The 16540-nt window shown below is 36.8% G+C and overlaps 1 long non-coding RNA gene across 1 annotated transcript in view; it reads right to left on the bottom strand.

Annotated features, from left to right (window-relative positions):
• Window positions 1-15631, bottom strand: part of LOC123242273 — a 221688-nt gene extending 206057 nt beyond the window's left edge. The window contains exon 1 of the long non-coding RNA XR_006505812.1: window positions 15498-15631. This is a non-coding gene — a long non-coding RNA (uncharacterized LOC123242273). The remainder of the gene's footprint in view (window positions 1-15497) is intronic.
• Window positions 15632-16540: the final 909 nt, after the last annotated feature.

Below are 16540 nucleotides of genomic sequence, written 5' to 3'. Positions count from 1 at the left end.
GTGAAGAACATTTGGGAGAGAGGCAGCTTGGACTAGGGAAGACCTTAGTTTGAATCCCACTTCATATACTTACTGGCTGGAGGACTTTAGTGAATAAATCACGTAATATCTTAGCTTTATATCTGTAAAATGGGTGTAATAACACTTAACTTCACAGAGATATTGTGTGGACCAAATGAAAAAATGTGTATAATGTGCCTTATAATATTATAAGTCTTATAATGCTTATTATTGTAAAATAATAAGCATTATATATGTTAGCTATTTTTGTGTGAGTGAAAATAAGTGGAGGTAGAGAGAAGATGAAATTGACATCGGACTATATCAGATACCACTTGGATATATAGAGAAAAAGATCAGAAAATGTAATTCCAGATTGACTTAGAAATATGATGTAGTAGCAAGCTTGAAACATTCAGATATTTTAGAGCTTTTCTCTGTCAAAAGTAGAGTCACTAATTATTTCAATGCTTGACTTAATGATGTTTTTATCCTTGATGATCCAGAAAGACTTTGTTAGTAGGAAGCTGGATTGGGGAGGTGACAGTTTCTGTATTCTAGAGAACATGGAACATTGTGTACAGTTCTGGTCGACGAGTTTTTTATTGTTGTTATTTTTTGTTTTTTAAAAAGGGCATTTGTAAGCTAAAGAACATTCAAGGGAGGTCAGTCAGTATGGTAAAAGACCTCAAGATCATGCTGCATGAAGAACAAAGTAAGGAAGGTTATTATAGAGAAAGAAAAGATTAGGTGTTAAAGAACTGGAAAGGCTGTAGAAGGCAAGAGGAAGTAACCTTATTTTGCTTGGTAGCTGCAGACTGAACCAGGAACAGGTAGAAGATATAGAAAGGCAGTTTTGGCATCTCCTTTCACTTGCTAACAGTCAGATAAAACTTGCTAACTTCCAGATCTATCCCAAAGTGAAGATTGCTTCAGCAAATACCGGAGACCATAATTCCAGAATTCTTCAGGGAAATTCTGGATGAGCATTTGTTAGTTATGACGGAGACAGGATTCAGAGGTTGGAATAGATTAGAGATGAAGATTTAGGACTTGGAAGGGACTTTAGAGATCATTTCCCCCCCTAATCTGTCATTTTATAGGTGAGGAAACTTAGACTCAAGGGATGAAATAATTTGCCAAGGTTACATAGGTAACAAGTGGTATGCCAGGATTTTGACCTATATCTTCTGACTCTGAATTAATTTGTCTTTCCACTTCACAATGCTGTTCCTTCAGGAGCACCTTTCAACTCTTAGATACTATAATTCCAATTACTCTATTTGTTAGCCTGAGATAGAGTGAGCCACTCTGTTGAAGAGATGTTCAGGATCCACATATGGCATTTTGAAGGAGTTGTAATATTCCAAAAAACATGAAGGTCATATGCCTCTATGAAAACCATAATTCTCAATTGTAGCCAACCACCTCTGTTCTTCATAAGACTTATTCCCTTTTCTCTTTTCTAGGAACTTCTGGAATGCAAATTTTTTGTTGGGTTCCATTGGGCCTCGCTTGACAATAATTAGTATTTTCCTGCTTGTGACTTTAGAGATGGAAAACCAATCAGATACAACTTATGAGAGGCATCTAGGTGATCCAGTAGCTAGAGTGTTGGACTTGGGAGTCAAGAAAATATGAGTTCAAATCTTCTCTCAAACACTTACTAACTTTGTGTCCTTGGGTAAGTCACTTAACCTTAACATCGGTTTCCTTATCTGTCAAATGGATATAAGAGCGTGTACTTTATAGAATTGTCATGAGGATCAAATGAGATAATACCCATAATATAATGCTAACTATTAGCAAGAACTCCCAATAAAATCCATGGCCTTCAGCTACATCAGTGAGCTTTCCTGTTGTGGGAATGATGGGAACTCAGATATCTCAAATATTTGGTTGAAAATTTGCTAGAATTGCCAAATCTTTTAAAAGGACCATTGCCAATGCCTTCCTTTTTTCCACCTTGACCTGAAGACCAGACTATTCAGGACTGCAGCAAATGATCCAGTCTAGTTGGTGACCGAACCTGGTAGTATCCATAGACTCCAATACCTGAGACTATGCGATGTCCTTTGCCCTAAATCTCTTTTTAATTTTGCTCTTTCCTTTAGGTATTATAGATCTTGGGCCCTTGTGTAAGTTAAAAAAAAAGTCACAATTATCACCAAATGCTCTAAATTACTGTGTTTTCTAAAGACCTTTTCAAGGTCTTTACCTACTGATATAATCTAAGGCAGCAGCAGTGGCTTAATCTATATTAATTCAGTGTTTATTCATCCTAGAAAGAAGAGCTCCTAGAAAGAGGAGCTTCTTCTCCTTGCTTAGTTAATGAGATAGGAAATAAAAGTAGGTGAGTGACCATTGGGTAAAATATCAGAAATCATCAAACCAGAAGCTTAGCTCACATTTGGGAGATGCTTGGATAAAGCCAGGCTCCAGGAAGGTCAATAGAAGGTCCCAGGGTCAATAGAGCCTGATGGCAACCTAAGGCAGAAAAAGGAAGAGGCAGGTTGATCACTAGAATGTAATCTGGCCAGTAGTATTTTGCTCAGATTTGACAATCTAGGAATAAAGATGATGGAGTGAAAGAAAAGGAATGAGAAAGGGAAAGGGAGAAGGATAGAGAGGGATGTTAAATAGGACAAGGTCAAGAGGGGAGAGGATGAAAGAAACACTTAAGGTTAGACTGTAAAGAATTGAGATTTCCAAAAGGAAGGTGAGGGAAACAATGACCTAAGCCTCTTTGCAGAGATAGATTTGAAGAGCAGAGAGGGAGGATTTTTTTTTCCACCTGGGATCCAAGTGTGGAATTAGATGAGCCTTCTTCATGGCTATGCCTAGTGCAAGAGGCAGAAGACTGAAGCACACAAGGAAAAAAGTGTATTGGAAGGGTAGGAAGGGAAAAGGATATGGATAGAAAGATTTTGTAGGTTTTTATATCTAGATTTGGAGTTAAGTGAGACAGATTCCAGAAGGCTGAGACATCAATAGTCTGGCAAAACTGAAGAAGCATCTGAGATCAAGACCTAACAGAATGGAGCCAATCAAGGAGGAAAAAGGAACTAATCAGAGTAAGACCTAGTTCTCTGTTACTATCATATCAGATCAGGATTAATTTTTGAAACTATATAAGTTTGTGGACTTCCACCTTATTGACTGAATCTCCTTTCCTGCCCTTCCACTTCAGTATATTCTTCCCTGAAGTATGTAGTAATTAACACTTAAAAAGTCCCAACATGTAAAGAAGGGTTGCATGCTATTTCCAGAAAGGAAAATAAGGAAAAACAGGAAAAATGACCAAGTTCTCTCTTGTAGCCAGGTAGTTAGGTTCCAAATTATTTGAATCCATTTCAGAGAGGAGATGAACTACAGGGAAAACCCAATAAGGGGAACTAGTATATCCTAAGGATTTGTTGATAGATAAAAAGAATGTCATTCCATAAATTGGTGGGGTGCTCTGGGCCCATGACATCACATTTCCTGGATTCTATGATTCTGTATGGCTCCCATGAGTGATACTGACATGGCCACATGGAATGGGAGTTAACAAATTATTACCATTTATTCTTTCTTCTATTACTTTCCAACATTATCCAAAATTTGTTTTAACTCCGAGGTGCACCTTCTTTTTTCCATCTCTTCTTGACATTTAGACTCTCTGTGGAACAAATACTTTAAATTCTATTTTAAAAAATTTATGAGTTCATGACAATCATCATTGCTTCCCTTCCCTGGCTTTTCCTTGAATTTCTTCTTCCTCATTTCATCATCCTTTCCCCACAAACCAAAGAATTTTTAAATTGCAAAATAAACATTTGAGTACAAAATTGTTTACAGTTTTCAGTATCTAGCCTTTGTAGCTTAAACAGCACAGCAGATAGGTGGAATAACTACTTGTTGGCTTTATTTTTGCATAATTTTGTAGTACAGTAACAATTATCAAAGTGGTAAAGAAAATATTCCATATCTGATATTCCTGGAACATCTGAATTATTGATGAAAGTTCTATAGTTGATTTTATCAAGTATTAACAAAGGCAGCTCCTGGCTTAAAATTAAACTCTTTTCCAAAATTTTGTAAGTTAGTTGTTTGAATTAGTAGTTTGCCCATAGAAAACAGCTTAATGGTGGAGTAGATAGAGAATTAGACTTAGAGTCAGGAAATTGTGAGTCTTAATAACTTAATATTCAGTACTTAACACCTGGAATTAGATGGATCTTCTCTAGGCCTATAGTTAAAGCAAGAGGCAAAAGCTTTGAGAAGTGCACAAGGAAAAGTGAATTGGAAGGGTGAGGAGGGGAAGAGAATGATGAGAGAGGGATTTTATAGATTCTTCTATCTAGACTTGGAGTTAAGTGAAACAGATTCTCAGAAGGCTGAAACATAAATATTCTTGCAAAACTGAAGAATTCACTTAAAAATTCTTAATACTTAACACTTAATAATTATATGACCCTAAGCATTTCATTTGCCCTCTATCCTCAATATACTCATCTTTAAAATGAGGATAATAAAAGCACTTACCTCATTATTTCAGGGGAGATCAAACAGATCTCATATATAAAGTTCTTGGTAAAAAGCAATGTCATAAATGATAGTTATTCCCCAGACTAACTCACACATAGAAATTCGACCCATAATGTAGCTGAAACATGGCATATTGACATAAAAATATTTTTAGAAGAACTTTGATTAGTGCATTGACAAATCACAGTTCCAGAGGACTGATGATGAAGAATGCTCTCTGGCTCCTCTTAGAGAAGTGGTTGACACGGTGGAGAATGAGATATGTATTTTTAGAAATGGCTAATGAGAGGATTGTTTTGCTTGACTCTAGATATTTGTTACAAGGTTTTGTTTTGTTTTGCTTTTTTTTTTTCAATAATGGGGGATGTAGGAGGGAAAGTAACAAATGTTTGTTCATTGAAAAAATAGTTTTAAAATGAACTAAAAAATGGCAAGTGATATTTAACAAAGGAAAAGAACCAAAAACATTTCTTAATTCTGGAGCATAAAAGAAAAACAAGTTTCATGAGAGGTAAATGAAAGGATAGGGACATTTCTAAAAATTCTGTAGACTTTAGTACTCTTTCCAGTGCTTTCAGGGTTGAATTCACTAGTTTCTTGTGTCTAATTTCATGTCAAAATTTATTGGATTCTTTTACCTAATATGTATATGGGAAGCACCAATTTTAAGTTTGTTGGTTCATTTTTTGCCTTAAAAATGAGAAAGGAAAGGAAAGAAGAAAGAAGAGTTATTTTTTAAAAGGTGATTGGACAATAATAAAGTAATTTCATGTAGATATGGAAGAGCAGTATATAACCAGAAATTCTCAAATACAGGAAATTTCAAAGTTAACTTTCAATAACTAATAAAAAACTCAATAGATGGTTAGAAGGAAGAGACCTTTTCTTTTGAGAATATAGATCAGTTCTTTTTGTAAAACTCATTTGCTAGCATTTCACTAAACACTTCTTTCACATGATTATAGGATTTGTTGGAATTTTCTTCAGGGCATATTCAGCAAATCACTAGGCAGAAGTTCTTTGTGACTACATTCAGGAATTTGAAGCCAAATATTTAATTTAAGTTTCTATTCTACTTGGAGGAAGACACATGTTATATAGTTAGCAAGTGTCAGGGATGGCCAAAAGTGGGGCATTGGCTGCAATTCCCAGAATGCTTGAGTTCAGAGAGCGGTACCTCATTGGAAGAAGTTCTTAGGATTCTATTTGCCATAAGATGATGTGCCCATAGTCTTGGGTTGGTTGTATCAGGATGAGATGATGAAAGGGAGACATGGGAAAAAAGAAAAACTAGAGCAGAAGGTCTGAACAATAGGGTTTCTATTACTGCAATGGTGGTATCCAGCAACCTACTCACCCTGGTATGCCCCTGAGGTCCCATGAAGTAAAGAGAGAAGATGTTTGTGCTTCAACGAATCTTCATAATCCACTCAATGATCCAGTTGAAATGGAGGGACTGACCAATCTTTAATCTGGCTCTGCTAAGGACTAAGGCATTCTTTCTGCATTTCAGAAGTATGAGAAGTGTGAGACTCAAGAGAAACTATTTTTCTGTGCTACTGTGGTATTCAGAAATCAGAATTGATGTTGCTTTCATTCAGGCATGGATATTGAAATATTTTTCTATTACTTTGCTACCCTAATTAATATTTCATTTTCTAAATGTATGATTTCTGCATAACCTGTCAGTTAATTGTAAGCTGAATTTAGATGACCTTTAGAAGTTCCTAGAAAAATGAGTGGAGGGGCAACTAGTGGCTCAGTGGATTGAGAGCCAGGCCCAAAGCTGGGAGATCCTGGGTTCAAATATGACCTTAGACACTTCCTAGCTGTGTGACCTGGCTAAGTCACTTTATCCCCATTGCCTAGCCCTTACCACTCTTCCGCCTTGGAACCAATGCATAGTATTGGTATTTTAAAAAAATACCAATGAGTGGAATTTTTTTTGGGTGTGTGGAGGTTCAAGATAGATGAAGCAAGTTATAATTATCCAAAATATTCCCATTTTGAATCATAATCCATATGAATCTAGGACCAAGGAGGAAAAGGGTTACATAAATTTAAAGTGAAGGCAGTTACATTAAAGCTGGTATTCTTAAAAGATAGGAAGCTTTCCAATTACTCATAACAGAGCTGGAAAAGACACTCCAGATAACCTAATCTGTCCCTCTCAATTTACATGTGAGGGGGCTAAAGCTCAGAGAGGTTAAGTGACTTTCAGGTAAGAAGCAGTTGAGCTGAGTTTCCAATCCAAGTCTTCTGACTCCAAAGCCTGCGATCTTGCCACTACATTATATTATGGCTCTCTCTGACACCCGAGTGGAGTCTAGGCAGAAGCTTCTCATTTTGGCTTGAAGTGTTATGAATTCTATGAACATCAGACATATTCAGCTCTAAGCATAAAAATGCATTCCAAAGGGAAATATAAATTATTCGGGGGTTATCTGTCACTTTGGATTATCTATGCTGCTGCTTCCCTCCATTAGTGTTGCTAATTGAGAATTGACTGTAACTACTGAAGGACTAAAATATATCCAAGACTGGAAGCTATGACAATATCATAGAGGTGGAGAAAAAGAACGTGCTGTAGTCTCATTCCACTTTCCAGATCTATCTTAAACTTGTTCCATGAGATGTCCAGGTAATAAAATATCACGTCAGAACTGCAAAACTAGCAATACCATAGTTTAAGTGCTCTACATTTCATTTCTATGTAGCAAAAGCTGATTGGAGAGTTGTACAGTGGATTAGAGTCTGAATCACCCTTGCACATACCAATTGCTGACCTGGTGTGAGATTCTAATACAAATTTCCAGAGTATTATTTATTATACTAGGCTAAAACCAAAAAGCCTAGAAATAGAACTCTTTATTGGCTTTCCAGATTCCATGGAGCTGAAATGTTGCCAGGTAGAGCAAACTGCTTTGTTTGTTATTGCTTTTCAAGAGGATTAAAGCCAACTCGATCTATCACTATTGTCCCTTTACTAAACTGGTGTAGCAGAGGGTGATTTCCTGGCCAAGTCATCAGACTATATCAGCTCATGTTCCTGGTTTATGTCCAGATTGCTTTATGCCCTCCCTTTTGGCCATATGTCTATATATGTATATAGTGCATAAGCACATGAACATTCACATACATATCAATGTATATATATACGTATATATATATATATATTTTTTTTTTATATATGTATTTAGATGTTTGTGGGGGCGAGGTGGTATAGACCTCTTATTTCATGTAGGGAAATCCAAGTATGGAAATTTCCTCCTCTCTTACAGATCACCAAGACTCTTTAACATAGTTTAAGAGAATAGTCTGTGCAGTATTGGGAAGTGAACTAACTTGTAGTACCCATAGCAGATGTCAGTGGCAAGATGGAAGCAATATCCTCCTGACTTCTAGTCAGCTTTATATTGATTACGCAACACTGCTTAATATATATATATATATATATATATGTATATATATATATATATACATATATATATATGGAGGCTGTTCATAAATATATAAATGAATATAAGTAAAAATATAACAAGAATAATATATTTATATTATTTATTGACTTATAGAAATAAGTATGTAATATAAACATATAGTATAAAATAAATATCAATCAAGATATTTTCTCTATATCGAGAACCTATGCAACACTGCTTTTCACGTATATATAAGAGGCAGTGTTAAATAGGGGTTAGATAGATAAGCAGATGATATAGGTATTCATTATTTATATGTATATAGCAAAATAAACAACCTCCTTATATAGACATAACAATTTCTATTATGTGCATGAAAGTTGTTTCTGCCTTCACATCTGTCTTATTTCTACTCTCTTGGCCCCTACTCTACTTCAGGCACATATCTCCTCTCACCTGAACTATCACAGTAGCTTACCACTTAGTATCTTGTCTTAATTATTACCCATTTCCAATCTACCTTACACACAGCTGCCAGAATGATTTTCCTAAAGTACAGGACTGGTCATGTCATTCCCCTGCTCAAAAAACTCCAACTGGCTACCAGTTGTTCTAGAATCAAATATTAGCTCCTCTGTTTGACTTTTAGGATCCCTTACAACTTATATTTTCAACCATCTTATGAACTGATCTCCTTCTTATACTCTGTTCTAGACAAACTAAACTTCTTGCTATTAACTCACACATAGCGCTCAGTCTCTCTTCTTCAGGCTGTTGCACTATCTCCCAACAAACTATGAAGCAGGCTTTTTTCGACTGCCCATCATGTGCCAGGGACTGTGCTAGACAATGAGGATATAAACCCCCAAATCCTGCCCTCAAGATGCCAACATCCTAACATGAGAGATAACAGCTATCTATCTAGATATATACAAAACACAAAAATTCAGGGGGTTAAATTTCTCTTGGAAGGTAGTAGCTATGGGTAGAGGAGACCAGGAAAAACCTAAGATAGAAGTACTGAATATTTCTTCAAGAAAGATTCCAAGAAGCAGAGAATAGGAAGGAGAGCATGGCAGGCAACGGGGACAGTTGAACTTCAGATGACAAGAGTAATTAATAATAGTTAGAAGTACACTTTTGGAACATGCTGTATTTGATTCTAGGAGTAATAGGGAGCCATTGGCGTTTTATTGCTGCTGCAGGGCTGTGAAAACATCACACATGTTTTAGAATGAAATGGGAAAGACTAGAGGCAGGAAGACTAATTAGACTATTGCAATGATCATCTAGGTGAAAAGAGGTGAAGCTCTAAATTAGGGGTGATGGTTGTATGAGAGGAGAGCATGTGCTGGGAATGTGTTCCTTCCCTTTTCTACCTCTTAGAATCTCTGTTTTCTGCAAAGTTGTACTCAAGGCATACTTTCTATATGAAGCCTTCTTAAGCCTTTCTCAGGGGTAGAGTTCCCCATGCTCCCAAAATTTTCCTTGGATTTATTGTGGATATTTTTTATTAATGCTTATTTATGAATGTATTATTACTCCCAACAGAAAGTACATGCTTTGTGGGGAGGAATTTTTATCTATGTATCCCCAGAACCTACCTATTAATGTGTGCATAGCTAGTATTTAATAAATGTATATTGATTAATTGATATAGAAATCACTAACATTAAGTTTGTAATGTGAAGTTCCATTTTACTATTGTCACCTATTGAGATTATTTCTTTAACCAGTTTTTTCTATTTAATCACTCCTATTTTATGCTACAAATGGATTCTCTCCCACTCACCTTTTTTCAGTTTCATATTCAACTTGATTTTTTTGCAAAAAGATTTATTGTGAGAAAAGTAATGGGCATTGGCAACAGGGCAAAGCTGTTGCAACTGTGCATTTCAGTGATACGTGCTATTCAGTGCATGGCAGAAGGTTCCAGGAGCCTTTTAAGGACAAATATGTGGATGTTTTGCTAAAGCAAAGAGAGGGCAGAGGTTAGTAAACAAGCCAATTCAGTGCTAAGAACCTAATGGAGGGAAACGAAAAACAGCTTGTAAAAAGCTTCCCTCACAAAGGTAAGGAAAGTTACCTCATTCATTGGAAAAGTGTCTAAGGAGGGAAGACAGTTGGGTATAAAGCAAAGTATGTGAGTTCATATAGTGGAAATATTTCTTACTCAATTTGAACCCCCACAAAGTAAATAAAGAATGGTTTTTTTTCTCTTTTGAGAGGAAAGAGAATCCTAAGCAGCAACTAAAATAAGAGCCATGGGCTTAAAAATGGAGCCCAGCAGAAATGATTAGAAGAATCAAGGAAATGAAATTCTCTTCACACTTGGAAAAGGCAGTAGACATCTTCGATATAGGCATGTCTTGCTTTACTGATGAATTTTAGAAGTAGAATTCTAGAGATGAATGAAATTTTAGGAGTCAACTAGATAAATGGTAAATGGTCATTGAGTCTCTACTTGACCATTTCCAGTAATGAGGGATGTTACATTACAAGTCAGCCTGTTCTATGAGACTCATTGCAGTTCAAATCTTGAGTTTTCAAAAGGCTATGAAATTTTGGTATGACACCAGAGTACAAAGCAGGATATAAAGGATTTCTTGAACTCTATTGAGACAAGTTCACTTCTAGACTTACTATTCCCCTTTTATATTTTGAGTGTTGACTCTCACTTCATTTTAATTTAAAGAGGATTTATTAAGAACTACTTCAAGGAGTAGGTAAAAGGCCCATGAAAAGATACATAGATATGGAGCTAGAAGGGACTTCGGAGGTGATTGAGTCTAACTCCCTCATTTTATAGATGAGAAACCTGTGACACAGAAGTTAAGTGACTTGCCCAAAGACAACAAGGTAGCAAGTAACAAAGCTCTAATTCCAAACTAGATCCCCAAATTCCAAATTCAGCATTCTTTCTACTATCTTCTTTTATAGCTTATGAATGTTCTTCATGTTTAGCCCAAACTATAGGCCACTAAAATCCATCTCAGGCTGGAATTTTATGTTTATTTAGTTCTGGTTCCATAACCATAGAATTAGACAGCCTTCCAGAAACTACTTCCCAGATCCTATATGACACATGAAAATATGATCTCATAAGGGACTTCACTTCTCCTGCACCTCAAGATCAATCATTTTAGTCATTTTATCATAACTCACCAAGTAGCATTTAGGAATGCTTATCTTCTTCCCTTCCTTCCCTCCCTCCAATTCACAACCAAAAATAATACATTCTTCTATTTGGGCCCCCAAACTCTCTCTCCTAGAATTTTTGCCTTGAGCTTCCTCATCCTTCCTGAAGAACTGCATGTTTGAGAAACTGATGAAAAAAATAATCATCCCTTCTACTAACATTACATGGACCCCAGGCCTCAAGGTTCTCACCAATAGGCCTTTAATTAGTCTGCCTCCTCTCTTTAACTTTTTTGCTTGTTCTGAACCTTTCTTCCTTACTTGCTTCTATTGAATGAGCTAAACTAAAAGACACATCCAAAGTCCAGCAAGAATAGAATATTTCTTTGCCTAGTCCTTGGCTGGGGAATGCAATCCCTTCTTCATTATAAGGAGTCATCAGCCACTGGATCTTTCTTGACACTAATCCCTTCCTCCTCATGGGCAAGACCATTCCACAAACATCTTTGTGTTACTTTTTTGGATAAACTCTGCATAGGAATAGTTGTTCTCCTCCTTAAGCTACAACACTTTTTAACGTTATAGGGAAGAACAATGTCTTTACTTATCTTTGAATCCTTTAGGTATCATTCAACAAACATTTATTGAGCACCAACTCTGAGTAGACACCTAAGTCAAGAAAACTGGTTTCTCATCTTTAAATTGATTGATACCGTTCCATTCCTTTCAGGGCTTATTGATTTAATACACAAATCCACCCCCCTGTGCACCCTACCTAAATTCCATTGCTTTATGTATTTCAAATGTTTCTAATTTTCCAGTTTATGAAAACAAAAATAAACATGGAGACATGAAAGCAAGGATCAACATACAACTTAATTATTTTTCTTTTTTGGATCTGAACTAAACCATATTTTCCAAGTCTCTTAAGATAGATTGTTTTTAGATGCCAGTTCATACATTCCAATCACATGGGTAGAGGTTTCTGGCCATGATGGAGCCTTGTTAGGATCTAGAATAATCCAGATCCTCCCCATGACCCTAGTAGGTCTCTAAAAATGCACCAGAAAGAACAATGATAAAGAAAATCAAAGAAAAATTATAAGTATTCAGTCCAGACTAGTACAAAAAAGCTGCTAGAAACTTGCAGAGTCTGAGTACGAGTAGATGGAAGGTATAGCAGACAAACAGCCTAGCCCTGTTGCAGAAAACAGGGCAAGCACCCAGCACAAAACCCAGGTAAACCTATGCCCAAGTCACAGAAGAATTAGGGCCGGACAAGCACCCAGGAAGGCCATATTTAAACCAGAGTCCATACAGCCCATTCTTGCACCATGGCATGAGACAGGGATAACCTGCTTCTATATCATAGCAAGAGAATTAGCCAGGACAGAAACCAGTCATACAGGAAACCTACTGCAAGCATAACTGACAATATGTGGTTGAGAGCTGTTAAGGTCACAGTAAGATATAGTAGAAAACCCTGGGTTTGGGGTATTTGCAAGTAAAGGAGACAGCAAAGGGGCAAAGACCAAAACCAAAGTTAAGCCACCAGGATACTAAGCCTAAACCCAGGAATTCCTGTAGAAGGTGGTCAGTCTTAACTACTACATCTACTACCAAGCAGGGCTTACCTACATCATCAAAGAGTATGGGAGTGAACAGAATCTGACCAAAATTCAGAATACCTATCCATAAAATGAGGCTGGAAATATGAGCTCAAAGGAAAAAAATGCTGTGTGATGAAGAAATAGGGAAAAGAGAAGGCAGAAAGGTAAACCCAGAAAAGGAGTCATTCTGTAAGTCCAAGTAGAGCCCTAGAGAAAAGTGACCTGACTATATAAGTCCCTGTAGAAAAAAAAGAAGTAATACAAAATGCTCAATGAAATAGAGGTTAGAGAGGAAAGAGTAGAATTAATTTTAATAGCTTAGAACAGAAGATAGTAAGCCTCACCCCAAAACTGGACTCCCTAGGAACCAGAATTGGTCAAACTGGAAGAAACAATTCCAAGAGACAAGGAGAAATATTAAACCAAGGAGAGAAGATTGAAAAAAAAACACAGAAGAAAATATAAGTTCTATACTGCCCGTCATGGGTTAGGTGCCTAAACACTCCCCAGGGATATGATAGAAATATCATTGAGGTCCCATATTATCTTTGGTCTGGAAAGTTCATTGAAAATTAGTGTGATTCTAGGAACTGTCAAATGCTTCTGGTCTTCCCTAGGCTGGGGCTGGTGTTCCATTTTGTTTCAGTCATTAGTACCTGTTACCTAGGCAGTGTGAAAACTATGCCTCACCCAATTTCTAGTCCTTGAATTTTTTTCTCCCTAACTCTATGCCTTGGACCTCTTAGCATTTTTTTTACCAGAATGTTGGAAAGTGGAGGCCTTCACCACTTTGTTAATATCCTATCTGAAGGAGACGAAAATATGGTCCCTGGCTCCTACTCTGTGTAAAATCACATTTAGCTCTAGGTTCTAGGGCCAGGCCTTGCTTCCACCATCTCTTTATAGAGGTATAGCATGTTGTGGTATTTCCTGACCCCAAAACCCAACCAAGTTATCTGCATAGTGCTTTGGAATTTTGCATAGTTCTTCTGGTATTCATAAATATCTGAAAGCTGGGCTGCTTGGGGTTTCATGACAAAATGGAGGCTAAGGTAGCACTGACAGAAGAAATGGAGATGAAGTCAGAAACATGAGTGGGAGTGATATGGTGTTGATTGTTTATGCCTCTTCTTTTGCCCTTTGGGATCAAGGAGAGAGTCAAGATCCTCCAAAAGTGAAGGAATTCTGGAACTTGAGCTAAAGACAGTTTACAGGATAAATCTAGAGGAGCTAGCTTCCCTCCTTGAGAATTTGACCCTATACACATTTTGCCCCATAATTCTTTAACCAGGAACTACAAAAGCACCAAATTCAATCTACCTTTAATACTAAACATTCCATCACGAGATGACTCAGATATAATATTTACATCTTTCTGTGGAAGGAGAGGCAAGAGAAGGGGGGGGCTATAAAAAAGGAAAGAGGCAGCATCTGTTTTCACATAAAAGAAAATTAAACAAGCTGCATGTTCTTTGCTAATCCAATCTTAATGTGTAAAAAACTCTTTAAAGTATGAATTCTTGACTCACTAGAAAGACTATTCCATTTGTGACATTGAATAACTCTTCAATTTAAGAACATAGAAAATTTAGGTTGGATGGCAGTTGCTTAATCAGAATGCTCGAGGTGGTGGTCTTCATTTTTTTAGATGAAAGTAAAATGAAAGCTGGTTTAAAAATAAAGCATCAAAACACTTTTTCTATTCTTGGTACTTCCTGATTATATGAAGGAATTACCACTGAACTGCTACATGACTGAAGTCACTTATTTTTCTTAGGAATCATATCCTAGCATAGAGTTGCTGGTTCACTTTTAGCTTTTGTGGGCTGAAAGGAAAATAAAGATAATGTGATGCATTATCATGGCCTTTGGAGATCGTGTGACATCTGGATATGGTTTCCTGATTAATGCCACTAACACTGCTGGTCACTATCTAAAACTATTCACAGCCCAACTCCAGTGATTCAGCAGTCTAAAATACCACCACACCTACAGACACTCCACTTAGCCCAGCTAATATCTAAGATTTGAAGTGACCATCCATTTCAAACAAAAGCATTCACATGATCACATCTGGATTCTCTGTTCTTTAAATTACACAAATTATACCAATGACGAAGGAAAGGAAATGGGATTTACAGGGTAAGTTTAATGTTTTCTTGGGAAGGTTTGCTGAAAACATTATGGAGTATCATTTATTTTGGTATTGTACTAAAGAGCTTAGCAATTTCCTAATACTGTCTATGAAGATATGTTTTCTTAATTCATGAAGTTTTGGGTTTTTTTTTTTTAACACAGATGGCATAAGTGTCCATATAGAGGATGCAGTTGGAATTGGTGGTAAATTTACTTTTCTTCCCAATTATGGAGATGGACCTGTTAAGTGTGTGCCTCAGGGGCTGTAATTAAGATCTAGGGAAAACATTGCTTAATAAAGTTAGGATCCAGCATTTTGAAAGAATTCTTGTGTTCAAAAGTGTTAGAGAGCTGACCTGTTTACGGGAAATAGTTCTGCTAGAATTAGAAGTGGAAATAAGGACATGATAATGAGAACAGTTTAGCCAGTCAAGGGCGGTAAACATATGTATCACTCCACACCATACAAATATACTGCCAGTTTAGATATACAGTTGTGGTTCCTTTTGTTAAGCCTTTGTAGTTCCTGTTATAAAGGCAAACTTCAAAATGTCATTTTCAGGAAAGGAGAGATAGAGCAAATATTTCACTAAATGCCTTAAGTTATTGGTTCCTATCTGCTTTGGGTTGATAATGATGAGACGAGATGAGAAGAAAATACCTTTTTTTTTTCTTATTAGTAACTCACGGATAATAAGTTCTCAGTCTTTCCCCATCTGTAATGGTCAGGCTTCTACATCTGGAAGTCACTCATGGTGTGTTGTCTCAGGTGAGAGGTCAGAGTCTAAGTGGAGAAACCCTAGTCACCATCCTCTGCTCCTTTGCATGTGATTACTTAGAACCTAATCTATCCCAAAAAGGAACAAAAATTTATTTCCAAGCCCTGTAGTCACTCTTCATTTAACCACCTATAATTCATTAGCCAGTGTGGATTAGGCCCAGATATTGCTATTGGATTTTTGTTATTCATTAGCAACTCTAGAAAGTATGCCATGGATACACTAGAGTCTTGACAAGACAAAAACTGTTTTAGCATAGAATCCATTAGATAGTGGGTCAACTTTTCAAATCACTCTACCCTGACCCCACACCCCCAATATCAAAGGCTCTATAATGGTAAAGATAAGGATTTTGTTGTAGCTGTAATTTATCCCATCACATGGACCCCAATCAGAGGGAGGCATAGCTCATATGGAGGATTTTGTAAACCACCTATTTAGATTGTTGGAGGAATGGAGAGGAGGGAGAGAGAAGTAGGGAGGAAGAAGGGAAAGAGTTGCATCCATTTTAAGTAACCTGGATTAATCCTGACTCATTTTGCTATATTTTAGAAGAGAGCAATTTGAATTACTACTAGTATTTGTTTTTTAAGCCAGGTTTCCGAGAGTATTCTTTGAGTAGAGGGTAGAGCATAGTACTGGGTATAATGTAACTGTTGATTCAAGAAAGATTTTCTAGCATAGACTGTGAGCAACATAAGTATATCCCCCACTCTCACTCACTTTTTTAGGGGAACTAAAAAAATTACCACAGAAAATCCAAGATTCATCAGAATTGAAATTGTCTGAAGAACAGTCATCATCAAAACCTTTTTCCTGAAATGTGGACCATCAGCTTTCTTCTTCAGCATTTCCTCTCTCAGTTCCTCTCAGTTTCGCAAGAGGCCCTCTCCAGTGTATGTTCAGGCTGTTGGATAGGGTAAAA

The sequence above is a fragment of the Gracilinanus agilis genome, chromosome 3 (assembly GCF_016433145.1).
Source record: "Gracilinanus agilis isolate LMUSP501 chromosome 3, AgileGrace, whole genome shotgun sequence".
Lineage (NCBI taxonomy): Eukaryota > Metazoa > Chordata > Mammalia > Didelphimorphia > Didelphidae > Gracilinanus > Gracilinanus agilis.
Note: the sequence above shows the minus strand (reverse complement) of the source record. Positions and strands in the feature narration are given on the sequence as shown.